The sequence below is a fragment of the Lethenteron reissneri genome, chromosome 24, assembly GCF_015708825.2.
Source record: "Lethenteron reissneri isolate LAM-NWPU_2019-01 chromosome 24, ASM1570882v1, whole genome shotgun sequence".
Taxonomy (NCBI): Eukaryota; Metazoa; Chordata; class Hyperoartia; order Petromyzontiformes; family Petromyzontidae; genus Lethenteron; species Lethenteron reissneri.
The window spans coordinates 1,940,416-1,955,712 of record NC_083802.1 but is presented as its reverse complement, the minus strand read 5'-3'; the positions used below and the strand labels follow the sequence as shown (position 1 = coordinate 1,955,712).

Here is a 15,297-nt window from a genome sequence, read left to right as displayed (position 1 = left end):
CCATGTAGCACCATCTATCCAGCCAAACAGATGTTGCTTGGGCACGCCGTGGCTGGGCATGTGGCTACATGACCCATGGGCCTCTCGAACACACCCCCACCTGCGAGGCCTCCTATGCTCCCACCTGCGTGCAGGTCACCCGCACGCCTCCGCGTGCCTCTTTCTTCCTGCTGACGTGACCGCACGGGTCAGGTTGAGGAACCATGTCCCTCCTGCTTACAGATGCCACACATGCGAGGTTTTTTTATGGCAATGGGGAGTCCACAACAATGTGCCTCAACTGACACAAACACCAAGCCACAATGACGGCACATGCAGACCGTACGCTAATAGTGACGTAGCGTGGAGACGCAGCACAAAGACAGTGCGCTAATTGCGGATTCGGCATGGCTCTCTGAAAGTAGGACTTACTCTTTAACTTCTTTACTCAGACCTGAGTCTATCGAATTTTTCTAAAGTGTTGTCTATTTTTCTTTCATTGTCGACACCTTATCAAGAAGTCTAAGGCAATTACTTTTAGGGTGGTCTCATAACAATAAATAAGCCTTTATGAAACAATTTAAGAATGTATTAAATAACATCAGGAGTACCATTACAACCTTATAGTAACTGTAACAATCTTCTTTCAACTGTCAAAGGCTCATGCTACTAAGCGCCATCCCCATTTACAGTCACACAAATGTGAAAGTTGTCTACAACTCTTGGCAGTGATGTACTGCTCATCAGCACTACCCACTGAAAATAGTGACCGTACAGCAAAAAAAGTGATATTTGCTCTTTGTCCTGGGCCTTATTTTGGCTTATGTGAATAACCTTCACGATAAAAAAAAATTCGAATACATGTGATATTGCTACATTAAATACAATATAAAGGAACAATACTTAAAAGTAAAAACTCTTCTGCACAAACCTGGTTGTGACAGATTCTTCCTTTTACTATTCCCATGACTGGAGCGATGTTTCACTTCCTCGTAAAATAATTGTAAAAGTTTACTCTTTCTACTAAAAACAATACTGACCGAATGCCTTTTATTACAGTTCTCACACATTTTGTAATAGGTCTGTTTTTTTATAGTCGTGTGGGCACCTGCTTCTGTCACTTTCGGAAACTCTACCTGCAACTAAACTTTAACAAAGAAAACAGGCACTCCTAAAGGCAAAGGACATCTCTCTTATGAGATGTCCTATAAGCACACCCATCACTCTAATTACTGACCTAACTTAGGTTGTGCAATAACAATAATTGATATTGACCACTATTAACACATATGTAGTGAGTCCAACTGAGTCGCTGACGTTGTCTTGGGAGCAACACTATTTATTACACCAACTCAACACAACATAACGTAACCTACACTTCGGTGTTGAACGGCCATCTAACCACACTACGGCAGAACTAGACACGGTTCGCGATCCCGGTCCAGACCATGAGCTGGGTCCCGGACCACTGTGGCTAGAGGCTTTTTCAACCCGATGTGGATCTTCTTCACCAACAACCCGAAGAACCCCGAGCCCCTCACGGGGCCCCGTTATATCGGCCTGGGCTGGGGCTGGCTCCGCCCCTCACCACGCCACCTTCTAGATCTCTCGAGCTCTTTCCCGAAGACTCCCGAGAGCTCCTCTATACCACGTGACCGCCCAGCGGCCCCCATGCACCGGTGGCCCCCCTCCAATATCATGCGGTCACGTATCGGCAGGTCAACCAGCGTATCATGCCCCAATGTAACCCTGGCTGGCTGACACTCCCTCTCGCTCCCTCACTGGGAGCCCGCACCGCACACTGTACGTGGTGCCTCCGCGCTGACCAGTGCTCACCCAAGCCCCGCTAGGGCTGGTACTACGCCCACATAATGACAACATATTATCCGCTATGGCTTCGCAAGCTCGGCACCACACAGTGACATTCACAGTCACTACACATATATAATTATCCATTTACTCCTTAATGAAAAGCATCCATCTCAATACTTATGTAATGACAGTAGAGTCAACCTACGGTGTGAGTGGACTAATATATTTCAATAAAATCGAATCTACTGTAATATAGACTCAACAACAACAAAGCAGTGGAATAGCTGAAGAGATTTCCACATAAAACATATGGCATTGCATCAATTAGGCACTGTAACTCAGACATGTAAGCTACAAGGTTACCAAAATGTGAACATATTTCTCCATTAATGATTTCCTCTTGCAGTATATAATGCAAGTCAGATTAAGTGTAATTTAATATAGATATAACTTCTACACAGACAACAGGATGTCTGATCCCCATTGTAAAGTTTCTACAGTTGGTGTTGTTTAGGAAGCCTGGATAATGCCAACAATGCAGTTACTGTATACATGTGGGGGGAGCCAAAGTTGTCAGCTTCATTTATATCTTCAAAATTATTGACGGTGCAGTGGTTAGCACACTGCTCTATGAGCCACTGCCCCGAGTCTGATTCCCAGCCATGGAAAAAAAAAGCATTGGCAAGTAATATCTGAAGTCCTGGACCTCCCTTCACTACATGGATAAGTATGCTTGTGTGTACATGTGTTACGAGACAATACACATAAATGCTTGCATGTGTTAAGAATGAGGGCCTGATTGGTTAGCTCCATCTGCAGCAAAATGTACACGTTGATGTCATGATACTCGGGTAAAAATTCCAAACCTGCACAACCTTTCCTGCATCAGGATTCGCTGCCGTGAGTGCAGGAAAGAAGCGCTCCAACTATTTAGCCCCATGGCACAGTGCGCCATATGCAACTTGAATTCGGACTTCGGAGACAGGTCACTTGATGGAAAGACTGTCACAAAAACCAAATTAAACAAACTCATTTGTAATGATATGTGCCGTCTTCAATTGACTGAAAGTGAAACATGTCAAGAACCCTACAAAAAAAGTCTCCAGACTCAATAGGGCATGAATGCGTAAATAAATTATTACACAGTGTGGATGGAATCTATTACTATTTCAATTGACATCATTGGAATTGTTCGTAACCCAAATTTTGTTCATGAACTCAACTTGCTCATTTGGATGAGCATGTATTTTCTAGATTCTGGTCATGGTTTTTTTTAAGTGGGCAGGGCCATGTGGGTGAGTGATGCGAGTTACGCCATGGTGAGTCTTGTTGCTGTGGTGACCCCATGTCATCACCACTAGGGACGGCTGAGTGAATCGGGTCAGCACTCTATCACCACTCATTGATGGAGGCACAGTCTCACTATGAAGACTGAGGGGATACAAGAGCATGAGAATGACCTGAGAAAACCCCACACATATGGCACACGATTAACACACTGTACATAATACAGAAGAATGCCATGACCAGGTGTGTAAAACTGCTGTGGTGTGCACAGCTGAAATAGTAATTGTCTGTTTGGGTTGATTCAGCTATTTGTTTACCAATTCCATTGTGCCCAAAAATCCTGCATAACAAGCATGTTAACCATATTATTTCGTGTCCTCTGAGGCCTTTAAAGACTTTTGGTTTCAATAAGCTTTCATCTCGTTTAAAAGATACATATACGTGTAGATAATACATATCATATCACTTCTAATTTCTAGCTCTCTCTTATTCCACAACTGGATGAAGGCCTTCCCACACTGTGTTGGTTCTGAGGTTTGGTTGATCATATTTCACCACGTATGCCAGTGCAGATTGGAGGGCAAAGGGGCAGCAGGACAAGTTCAGATATAACTCACCACTGATATTAGCCGTAGCTGTGATTCATACTTATATTGCCAAGTTCATAGTGCAATGCGCGAACCACTATGCCAGGGGTCGGCAACCAAAATAACAAGAAGAGCCATTTCTTTCCAATTCGGTACAAAATTCAGTATTTCAAGAGCCGCAATGCATCTGAGTACATACTGTACATACGTACATATCGTCAAGAAGCAGCCCGTAAAGAGCCGCATGCGGCTCCGGAGCCGTAGGTTGCCGACCCCTGCACTATGCCATCACTCCATCGCATATACTGGGAGTGCTCGCATAACATCGTAGTTGCGTTCCCAAAAAGTGTGACTTTAAGCGGAACATAAAGTGAACATATTTTCCCCAAAGGGAATAAAGTAAAGTCTGAGGTTACGTTCCAGTGTACATTTTCTAAGTTGAAATACAGCAACATAATAGAAAATAAATACAAATAGAATTAATACAAATCTAGGTACATTTTAATAAGATAACACTCAGCAATGATGGATGTGAAACGGGCGTATGGCCGTTTGCGACTCATAGTTCGAAAGGATTATATTACAACAGCACAATATAATGTTATCACTCTCAGTTCACACGCAACAATATCGTGTAATGTACCAAAGAGAGAGACGGGACGCAAGGGATGCCGGACCTATGCCGCATTGTGCTGCACATGACGATGCTCTCTGCCCCACAAAGTAGTTCCCGTTGCTAGCAGTGACGACATAAAAGCGAACATCATGACGTTATAAGGGAATATGTTCCCTATTGTATTGACAATAGTATCATGAAGAAACATTGATCAAATCGACATAAACGAGGGCCTCCCTGTATACACATAAGGTTCATACAAAATGTCCATACTGAGTCCGTCCAGGAGGTGGTCAATGAGGTACAATGGATTTGTGTATGCATCTCGTACATAAACAGATGGCGTTTATTCTTTGCATCCCCTTGTAAGTTTCGGTCTACTGGAAAAAGCAACCTTGTGCTTTTCTGTGCAAAAAAAAAGTGTCTCCTCACTAAAACGAGTTTTGGTTGGAAATCACACATTCCCATGGCAGGGGGCAGTTAATTTAACCACTGCTGGCCTTCCATAAAGTGATACCTATTTAATAATCCGTGGAGGGATGAATAGATAAGTCACGCCCTGACTGGGATGTGAACTGACAATTGCCAATGCATGAGTGAAGCTCTTTAACGAGAGCCAATGCTATTGTTTAAAAGCAAGTTTTAATACCCTCTCAGATGGACAATATTTATTTAAATAATAATAATAATTATTATTTTTCTATCTATGTGACTTTACCGAAAGACCCAAAGAGTATGAATGCCTGCAGTCACGAAAGCTTTAAATCAAGATGGACAATAGTGATGCTGTAGAGCACTCCGGGTTCACCACAACACCAGAGGCTATAAATTGTGTTTGAGCTTTGACGCCCATTCGTAGCACGTTATATTAACTTAATATAAAGCATTTATGTGTATCCTTTAAAAATTGTAGTGTTGCCCTTTACTGTAACTCCACATATGCCTGTCTGTCATAGCGACATAAATCCTCTCGTATATTGCGGGGCCCTCATAAACATAGGAATCATCTCTGCCTAAAAACAAGTCCAACGTGCTTTCTCGACAATGAAAATTAACCAAAGAAAGCTAAGTTGTATAGTGAAAGCCAGAAAAATTAGATTTACATACTGTAGGCCACGCATCACACAATACATTATTAAATATGCAGTACAAGCTGATTTATAATTTTTCTTCAGCGAGTACATTGCACAGCACCTGATCGTGTGCATTACAGAACCTGCAAGCCACCATTAGTGGCATGCGTAATTCCATCGATACAATTATGCTCTGGTCAGGAGTTGGGTGGGGGGGTCACAGTTCATTGGTATGTTAGTTTACATTGATTCAATTTTAGAAAAGCACTCCAACCTGCTCTAGTTTGCCTCTTTAACCATGTTCATTGCGGTATGATTTCAATAGTCATCCTAGGTGAACTTTTTAGCAGTTTTTCAAGTTGTCATTGACATATATCTACAATTGCTTAGCAAAGTATCTATGTGCTCAGTACTCCCTGTCAATACATTGGCAACCATCTATAAAAGGCCATTAACTTTCAGGTCTGTTGTTGGCGACATCCACGCACCGTAGTAAATACAAAGGTGACTTCCACTTTCATATGGTCTTTTTATGGCGACCTCAATATTTCGTGAATGTTACTCCAGCGATAAAAACAACCTTAATGCACCTCGTGAAACACACCAGTCCCACCAGCCACCCTGCTACTGCTGCTGCTCTACCGCCACCAGGATGCACGTTGCCCTCGAGAGAGAGAGAGAGCGGCCTCCAACATCACGGGGTTCGGGGTGGGAGGAGCTGGTGCACGTCACAAAGAAATCCGCGTGAGCTCCGCACTCGATCTGGAAGTTTGCGAGCATTCAAACCCAGGTCGGGGTGGGGGGGTCGACTTAGCGGGTTTATCGAATTCGAAATAAATGGTTGTTAGGGGCCGTCCATAAATGACGTCACGCGATTGTGGACTATTTTTTACCCCCCCCCTCCTTCGTCACACGGCGTTATAAAAAGTCAGACCCCCCCCCCTTCAAATGACGTCACAAAGCTCTGCCCCCCACCCCAAAAAAATTTTCAAACATGCTTCAAATCGCTTTAAACTATTGTCATTGTAGTGCGTATTTAATGTGGCGCTGCAGTCTGATGTTTTAGGAGAAAACATTTATAAAAAAGTCTATTTAATAAAGTAGAACGTGTTGTCTATATTTATTTAAAGTTGTGCATTTTGATGTGACGTCACATTTCTAACCCCCCCCCCCCCATCGTCACACATGTCTGATCCCCCCCCCCCTAGGTGCGTGACGTCATTTATGGACGGCCCCTTATTTTGGTTGCAGACCCCTGACTTAGCCCAATTCAATAGCAGTTCTGGCGTGCGATGGATGCCCCCCAGCAAAAATAATGTGGAATTTTCACCAAAGCTTTCCCCGCCCATGGGAAGAAACCAGCGCCGATTACAATCAGTACGAATTTAGCTGGAATTGTGCAAAGCTCCGAATTGGAAGTTTTGTCGCTTAACGTCGCATCGATTCAAGAGGCGAATGGCTCACAGGGCTATCTCCATATATATAAAAGGCAAAGTTGTGATTATGTGTGTCTGTTCAAAATGTTTAGCTACTTCCCGACATGCAACAAACTTGAAATTTGCCATGTGAGTACTTTCCAGACTGTACACCATGCAAACATTATAAAAACACACTTTAGTTTTTTTTTGGGGGGGGGGGAGCTCAATAATGCATTTATTTTTTGCACAGCAAATGAGCTGTGACGTCACGTCTGTCACGTGACCCGCGCACGTGGAAGCGCAACGCATTGTAGTGTAGTGGTGAGCGCGCTGCGCTACGAACCCGTGACGATTATTTTAATCGGTCCTGGGCCTCCCCTAGGTAGACTCAGCCTTAAACGAGTAACTGGTGTGGTGTGTGAACATCGCCACTGGAGAGACAAAGGCGGCCGGGCGTGGTGGATCCAAGTAGTAAAGCTAGTGTCTTATAAATGAAACTGACCCGTTTACCTTCATTGATATCTATTCTTGCAATCTCGACACGTGTATCGAATCGTCCACGAGAGAATCATCGAGGGTGTCCCGATAACACGTACGGTGTTATTTACACTTCGATAAAGGGGAATTATTAAGTCGTGACGAACGCGACAGTTTCGAAAGCGGCGAAGCGGAGGGCTGGCGACGAGACAGGCCTCACACAACGTGGCAAAAAAAAATCTTACAATCAGAACACGGGCTTCGAATCGTGCCTAAACATCTTATTGAGAGATTATTCCAATTGTTATGCCGACTCCCTTAAGCAACGAAGAGTTTTAATGAAGCCAAACTCGCCCCCCCCCCTGTCCCGTCACTTCTGCACGGTGGTCCAGATGTCTTGTGACCCACATTTAATTATCTAAAACCTATATTTTTTTTCAAGATCTATTTAAAGCAAAAGTTGATTTGCAAAGAGGGGTGTAAAAAAAAACGTTAGGGGGTCAATTAATTTTGGGGGGGGGGGGGGTGTCACAAGACATCTGGACCACCCTGCTGTAGTCTGATGGAGGCCGTTAACACAGGAACCTGTTGTTGACGTTGCCTTTGCATGATGCACAGAACACAGCACACAGGATGTGCGTCTTGTCTTTAAACCTACGGTGGTGGTGGTGGGTGGAGTTTGTGTGTTCAGACCTACAGACGAATCGCCTCCCTGCCACCGTGAACGACACGGGCAGCAACAAAGGCGACACGCGAGACGCAACATTTATCGATTACAGCGGCTAATGGCTCTGGGGGGCCGGAGAGCCGAGTCGAGCCTAGACGCTCAACCGGACTGCGCTCGATCTAAACAGCGGCACCCCGTGCCAGGCTAGGTGCACGTTGAGGCTCGCTGGCAGGTCACGACACAGGGACGGGTCCAGGCGTTGCGGGTTAACAGACGGACAATCACCGTCGGATCTTACCCCCCCCCTCCCATCACTCGCGTTCCACAACCCCAGACATCCCCGCGGGGCGTAAGGCGCGGCGCCTCCCTTCCCCACCCCACATCGCCGCCGTCTCTCCGTCACCGCGGGACTCTCGTCGTCTTCCGCTCTTACCCGAGCAGCAGCGGCGGCGGCAGCGGCGGCAGCGGTCGGGATCCTGTAGCCCGCGCGGTGTGTGCGGACGGCTCCGTCTACCCCGAGCAGCGGCAACAAGTCCGGCTCCTCCAACAGCGAGCGCTGAGAAACTGCTCAGTGGCAGTGGCGGTGACGCGTCACGTGTTAGACATCCGCGGAAGCGGCGCCGGTCCCCCCCCCCCCGCCGTCCCCCCCCCGCCCTCCCTACACCCCCCTCGCCCTCCCTACACCCCCCCGCCCTCCCTACACCCCCCCCCCCGCCCTCCCTACACACACCCCCGCCCTCCCTACACCCCCCCCGCCCTCCCTACACCCCCCGGCCCTCCCCCGAGCCCTCCCTACACACCCCCCCGCCCTCCCTACACCCCTCCCCCGCCCTCCCCCCGCCCGCGGTCGCCGCTGTGTAGCCGTTCGCAATGCTCTGTTTGTTGGACTTTAAACGCGAGCACGGCGGTGGTGGTAGTGGTGGTGTTATAAAGCTGGCGGGCATGAACTATTTTGAGTACAATAGGGGCGTTTTTTTTAAAGCTGTTGTGTAATGTGATTTGCACAGTATATTTTACAAACGTGTTATATCATATTCTTTGGGTCTTTCGGTAAAGCCACGTACATTTTTTATTTTTATTTTATTCTATCTCCGTGATTTTACCGAAAGACCCAAAGAATATGAATTCCTGCAGTCACGAAAGCTTTAAGTAAACTTTTATATCATGATTAACGTTTTTGAAGGAACCAGAATGTAAAATGCTATTTTCAACCACAAGTCAATCAATCAATTAGTAGCATGTTTAGAATGCGGTTGCCAGAACACCTTTTCACATCATATTACAACCGTTTTGGCATCCCTCCACTGGCTTCAAGTTTCATATAGAATATAGTTTCAAATCCTATTGTTAATTTACAAAGCATCGAACCATCTTTCCCCAGCCTACATCATTGACATGCTGCACCCATATGTCCCCTCAAGGTCCCTAAGATCTGGGGAGGCAGATATTATCTTTATCCCCATTGACTCCCATGTTAAAAGCCGAGTTACGTTTCAGTCCCAAAATGTTCCACTCTTGAACAACATTTTTTAACATGAGAAATACAAATTACTGAAAATAAAAAAAATCGGAACAAAACATCAAATGTAACGCCTAATGAAAAACCACAGTGCAAGATCCCCTATTATATCACCTCCTCTCTCCATTCAATCAAACAGCCCTCTCGCGCTCTCTCTCATACATGTGTTGTGTAGTGCACGACAACTCGGAGGCAGATCTTCTGGTAAGGGCTTACGCCGGTTTATTAAACACACAGGTTAACACTACACATCAGAGATAGGTGTCCCTATACTTGGCCCTTCACTCGGACCTCAGGCTCTCTTGGTCCCTAGCTCGGCTATCTCTAAGGCTCTCTCACTCGGCTCGGGACAGGGGCTCAACCAACACCGCCCGACCGAGGAGAGCAGCACTTCACACAAACCTAGCCGGCTCTTGCAGACCCTTATCAGTCCAACCCCTGGCTGTCTCTTCGGCTCCCCTTCAGCCGCTCACCATCCCCGGCTCCCACAACGACCCCGCTTTCGTCACGGGGTCCCCCTTAAGTATCCCCCGTGGCATGACGTCATCACGCCTCACCGCGCGTATGACGTCATGTCACCAACTACTCTACACATGTGTAAAGACAGTACAGGGCCTCGTGGCCGTAAATAATAATTGACGCGACAGGAACAGACAGGGTCAAGTAAGGATAGTACGGGACCTAAGTGGTCGTAAATAATAATTCAGGATACAGGGACAGACAGGGCCAAATGAGGTGAGACAGAGCTCGGGAAAAGGGGCGTGGTCGAGTCCGAAAGGGGGATAAAAGGCAGCGTGGAGCAGGGTTCTGGGCTGCTGCTATGGGGGTTCGAAGAGACCGTCGTTGCCGTCGTCATCTTGGAGTGGGTCGTCTTCATCATCTTGGAACGGGGCACCTTATAGTCTTGGAAGGCTAGGGAAGGTTTATATATATTGTCTCTGTGACTGCTACGCCTTCGCTCATATCTAATCAGCCAACTGCATAGGGAACGTCGTGTAGCAGTTACATAAGTTACCCAGCTGTACATAGTCACTTGCGGTTATCCCTTCAAATATCAGTAAGTCGGGCGGACCTTAATAGATAGTAAATATATATAATTCAACAAGACAGTGTCTCTGAGTGCTACATTACACATGTGTAATGACTGAAATTAAGAGACACTCACCCCAAACCAATGTGCAGCCAAACTATCGTTCAAAAGGTAGGCCAGGGCCTCCTTTTGGTGGAAAGAGGCCCCCACAATGATTGGTCAGGTTTGAAGAGATTGGAGGAAGTATTTCAACGGGAAAAAGTGGGAAACGGTGGAACTCGGAGGCGACAGTTGTGAACCGTTGGAGGAGAAGGACAGGGATTGGCTGCGGTAAAAACAGTGAGGGAAAGTTCTAGAAAGGGGGTTCAAGAAGGATAAAAGGGGAGAGCAAGAGGAGAGGGACGTGGGAGGGAAGGGACGAGTTTCAAGAGCAAGAACGAAGCCGGGCATAGTGTTGTGGTTGTGTCTAAATAAAGAGGCTCTTAGTAGACAGTCGTAGGTGTCATTTCACATTCACACATATCTCTGCCCCCCCCCCTCCTCTTCTAGACCAAGATCTCCCGTATAGCCTTAACAGACTATTGGGCCAAGTGTTGTTAGCGAGCACCTATGAAGGCCAGTATGGAACACGAGGGGTGCTTTGCCAGCACCATGCGCGGCTGCCTTTGTCTCACTAGTGGCGATGTTTACACACCGCACTCGGTACTCATTTGAGGCTGGGTCGACCTAGGGGAGGCCTAGGACCGGTTCAGATAATCATCACTGGTATTGGTCGTGAGCTGGATTCGATCTGGGGTCGCCGGGTTCATAGCACCATGCGCCATAATGTTAGCCATGGCCGAGAATCAAACTCATGTGGTCAGGTGTAATAGTGGAATGTTCTAACCATACCGCGACCGCTCCCCTGCACGTGACAAAGGAATTTTCAGTCATATGTACAGTGCAATATTACATCTCAAAATAGTCCATTTAACTGTGTGTGTTCCTAGTTTAATTGTTGCGTAAACATTTTTTGGCACATTTTTTAAAAGAACGCATATACAATATAGAACAGTAGCCAACAGGGAATGGAGACAGGTAACCCCTCCACTGTCAACTGAATCACCACAAACCCACGAATAAAGATCATAACAAGCTTGTGCTGGAGGCCCAGCGGCACAGGCATCTATGACATCTCCTGGCAAAACCACATTTGGTGGAGCAAGGAGACTGACCTCCACCCTCGGTGTTCCTCTAGAAACAGCATAAAACCACTGCGGGTAGCCACATAGAACGTTCAAAAGCTCACAGTGGAGGAGAGGCTGCCATTCCTCTGTCAGAGGCTGGACCGTTACCGCCTGGACCTTTGTAGAATACAGGTGTGGTGGACTGGCTCTGGCTCCAGTCATCACGAGGGGATGGACTTTCCTGCTTCTGAAAAAAAATGAAGGGTGTGTGGGAACGTGGAAGTGAGGTCTGGGAAGCTGAGTCTCATGCTATTGTCGGCTCGCCTCCCCACCAAAGATGAACATCAGTGAAAAGATGCAGGCAAGGTTGATGACTGAGATACCTTTTTTGACCTCCTATCACAGATACTGGCTGAAGTGGCCCCTCGTAATAGTCATCCTGTTGGGTGACTTTAATGCCTGAATGAGTCATGACACAGCCACTTAGGCTGGAGTGATTGGAAAGCATGGGCCAGATCAGCTCAATAACAACAGTAGCATTCTGCTTGACTTCTGTACAGCCCATGGCCTTGTAATTACAAACACGCTGTTCTGGCATCGACACATCCACACAACATTATGAATGCATGCTTTGTCCAAGCAAGAACATCTGCTGGACTACATATTGATTGCACATCGGATGCGGGGGGCATGTTCTTGACACCAGGACCTACCATGAAGCTGATCTATCCACCGACCATTGGCTTGTCATCTGTAAGATGTGCCTGCCATTATTCCACTGCATTGGATATCCACCTAGGACTCCATTCAAACGCATAATAGCCTGGTATCAACTAACTGATGAAAATTGTAAGCGAGAATCTGATCATCGCTTGCAGTTGGTGTTGGCATCGTTCCGCTATCTGCCTGATGCCAGAGGGAAATGGATGAGGTTCAGAACTGTGGCTAATGCATCTGCAATGGCTGCATTGGGTAAACAGTTTAGATATTTCCAGAAACCCTGGCTGATGGGGGAGGTGTTTCGGCTAGTTGAGACAAAGCGAGAGGCTCGCTTTCACCATCTACAATATCCCACGTTGAAAATTAGGCGTACCACAGCCTTCGCTCGGAGGTTCTGAGATATGTGTGGCACTGCAAAGATGAGTGGTGGTCTTGGGTTGCTGATGAAATTGAAAATGGCTCAGTAGCTCATGATCACAAATCATTATTTCATTCCATGAAAAGTAACTTCCAACGCCACACATATTACCATTCTTAAGTGAAAGAACATGTTTGCAGGTTTGCTGAGCATATTTGTGAGGTTTTGAGGGATGGGAAATCCCTCAGCTAAGATAACATCATGGGGCAAGTATCGATGACCCTGCTGGGGCTGCTATGCCTCAAATATTAGAAAAAGTAGTCACCCCCTGCGAGTGGCTGGCTGATGTGTCATCTGTTGAGGAAGGACGAATGGTCTGAGGCCAGGAAAAGCACTGGGTAGAGATGATTTTCCCTATAGGACAATCACAACTGTCTGGATCACAGGAAAGGGTTCCACAGGATTAAAATGATTCCTTGGTGAACCCCGTCTTTAAGAAGGGGGGCCATACTGATTGTAACAACTACTTGGGCTTCTCCCTCTTCAGTGTGCCATGAAAGGTCCTGGCAAGAATTATTCATCATCCTCTTGCTGAGAAGCCACAGGATATGTCTGTCGCACCCCAATAAGCTGAATTGAATTCGTCAATTTCTCGTCGCCGTCAGTCCATTCCGTGCAATCTCATCAATGTTCTTCCCCCACTGGCGCCTTTCCTCACTTCCTCCTTGAGCTCCCTCCTCCCCTCTTCCACTTCAAACTCGGTCTCTGGAACTCATGGTCTGTTTGCAATAAAACTGCTGCCACTCTGGATGCCTTATCCTTGATGCTCTGGTTCTCACCGAACTTGCATTTTCCCCATCAATACTGCTATCCTTGCTGCTCTCCTATTCACTGTTTGGTTGTTCACTCTTACCACACTACTGGCAAAAAAGGTAGTGGTGTTGGCCTCCTCATACCCTCTTTCAGGTCTCCTACCCCCTTTTCTCTGTGTTATCACTTCCTTTTCGTCTTTCGAGTATACATTCTCTCCTTTCATCTTCCCTAATTACATTTCTATCCTTATAAATTATCGCCCTCCCTGCCCCCCCTTCATCCTTTAACCATCTTGACTGCCTGCGTTCTTCTATTCTAACTGTCCCCCATTCCCTCATTCTCTTGGGTGAATTTAATCTCCATCTCAATTCGCCCTCCATCTCAGCAGTTATTTTCCCTTTAACCAGCTCCTTTAATATACACTTTTTTTAAAAATCCTCCCGACCAATACATCAGGCAACATTCTAGACTTATTCTTTCGTTCTTTCGGAAAAGTTACGTAGATAGAAAAATAATAAAACAAAGAAAGTAAATTAACAAAAATATTAATAAAATAAATAAAAATAAACACTAATGTAGACTGTAGCCTGGTTCTTAATCGGAGTGAGTGTTCTGGTAGTCTATAATGTAGACTCTAGCCTGGTTATTAAGTTTGATGAGTGTATTGGCAGTCTATAATGTAGACTGTAGCAATAGATATTAAGCTGGGTGAGTGTACTGTTAGTCTATAATGTAGACTGTAGCCTAGTTCTTAACCTTGGTGAACATACTGCAATTTATAATGTAGACTGTAGCCTGGTTTTTAACCTCGGTGAGTGTACTGGCAGTCTATAATGTAGACTGTAGCCTGGTTTTTAAGCTGGTGAGTGTATTGGCAGTCTATGATGTAGACTGTAGCAATGGTTATTAAACTGAGTGAGCATACTGGCAGTGTATAATGAAAACTGTAGTCTGGTTATTAACCTGAGTGAGCGTACTGGCAGTCTATAATGTAGACTTATTCTGGTTCTTTCAGTAATAAAAAAAAATAAAAAATAAAAACCACGACGTTTCGATCGCAACACAAGCGGTCGTCATCAGGAAAAGGAGGGTTAGCCTCTAAAGGCAAACTGTTTATAAAGGTTTAGAGATGGGCGTAGCCCAAGTGTGTTCGCAGTATGGGCTGGGCAGCTAATGTTAATTATTACTGCACCACCGCTCTCCACATACACACATTTGTTTTTTTGTGGTTCGAATATTGCCTTGTTGTTTAAGGGGCCGTCCATAAATGACTAAATGACGTCACGCACCTAGGGGGTGGGGGTCAGACATTTGTGACGATAGACTTTTTAATAAATGTTTTCTCCTACATCAGAGTGCATCGCTACATTAAATACGCACTACAATAACAATAGTTTAAAGCGATTTGAAGCATGTTTTTTGGGGGGGGAGCAGAGCTTTGTGACGTCATATTTGAGGGGGGGGGGGTCTGACTTTTAGTGACGCCGTGTGACGATGAGGGGGGGGGGTCAAAAATCGTCCAAAATCGCGTGACGTCATTTATGGACGGCCCCTCTTGCGCGCTCAGCGAGGTCTCGCCCGTGACCCGCAACAGAAAGAGCCACGCCCCTCTGCCGGAGGTGGGGGGGGGTCGCCTGACCGAACCCCCGGCCCGTCGCCATGACCACCGCAGGAGATGACCACGTGTGAGCAACGGCGCGCGTTGATTGGCGTCGCGCGACCCCCCCCCCCCGCATCAGTGGGCGGGAACCTTCACCACATCCCCCCCCCCCCCA

The 15,297-nt window shown here is 46.3% G+C and overlaps 1 protein-coding gene across 1 annotated transcript in view; it reads right to left on the bottom strand.

The window, feature by feature from the left end:
* The window catches only part of SCAMP5 (secretory carrier membrane protein 5), a 29,490-nt gene extending 20,992 nt beyond the window's left edge, over positions 1-8,498 (bottom strand). Inside the window, exon 1 of the mRNA XM_061557942.1 lies at positions 8,350-8,498. The gene's annotated coding sequence lies outside the window, so the exon portion shown is untranslated. The remainder of the gene's footprint in view (positions 1-8,349) is intronic.
* Between the last annotated feature and the right edge of the window lie 6,799 nt (positions 8,499-15,297).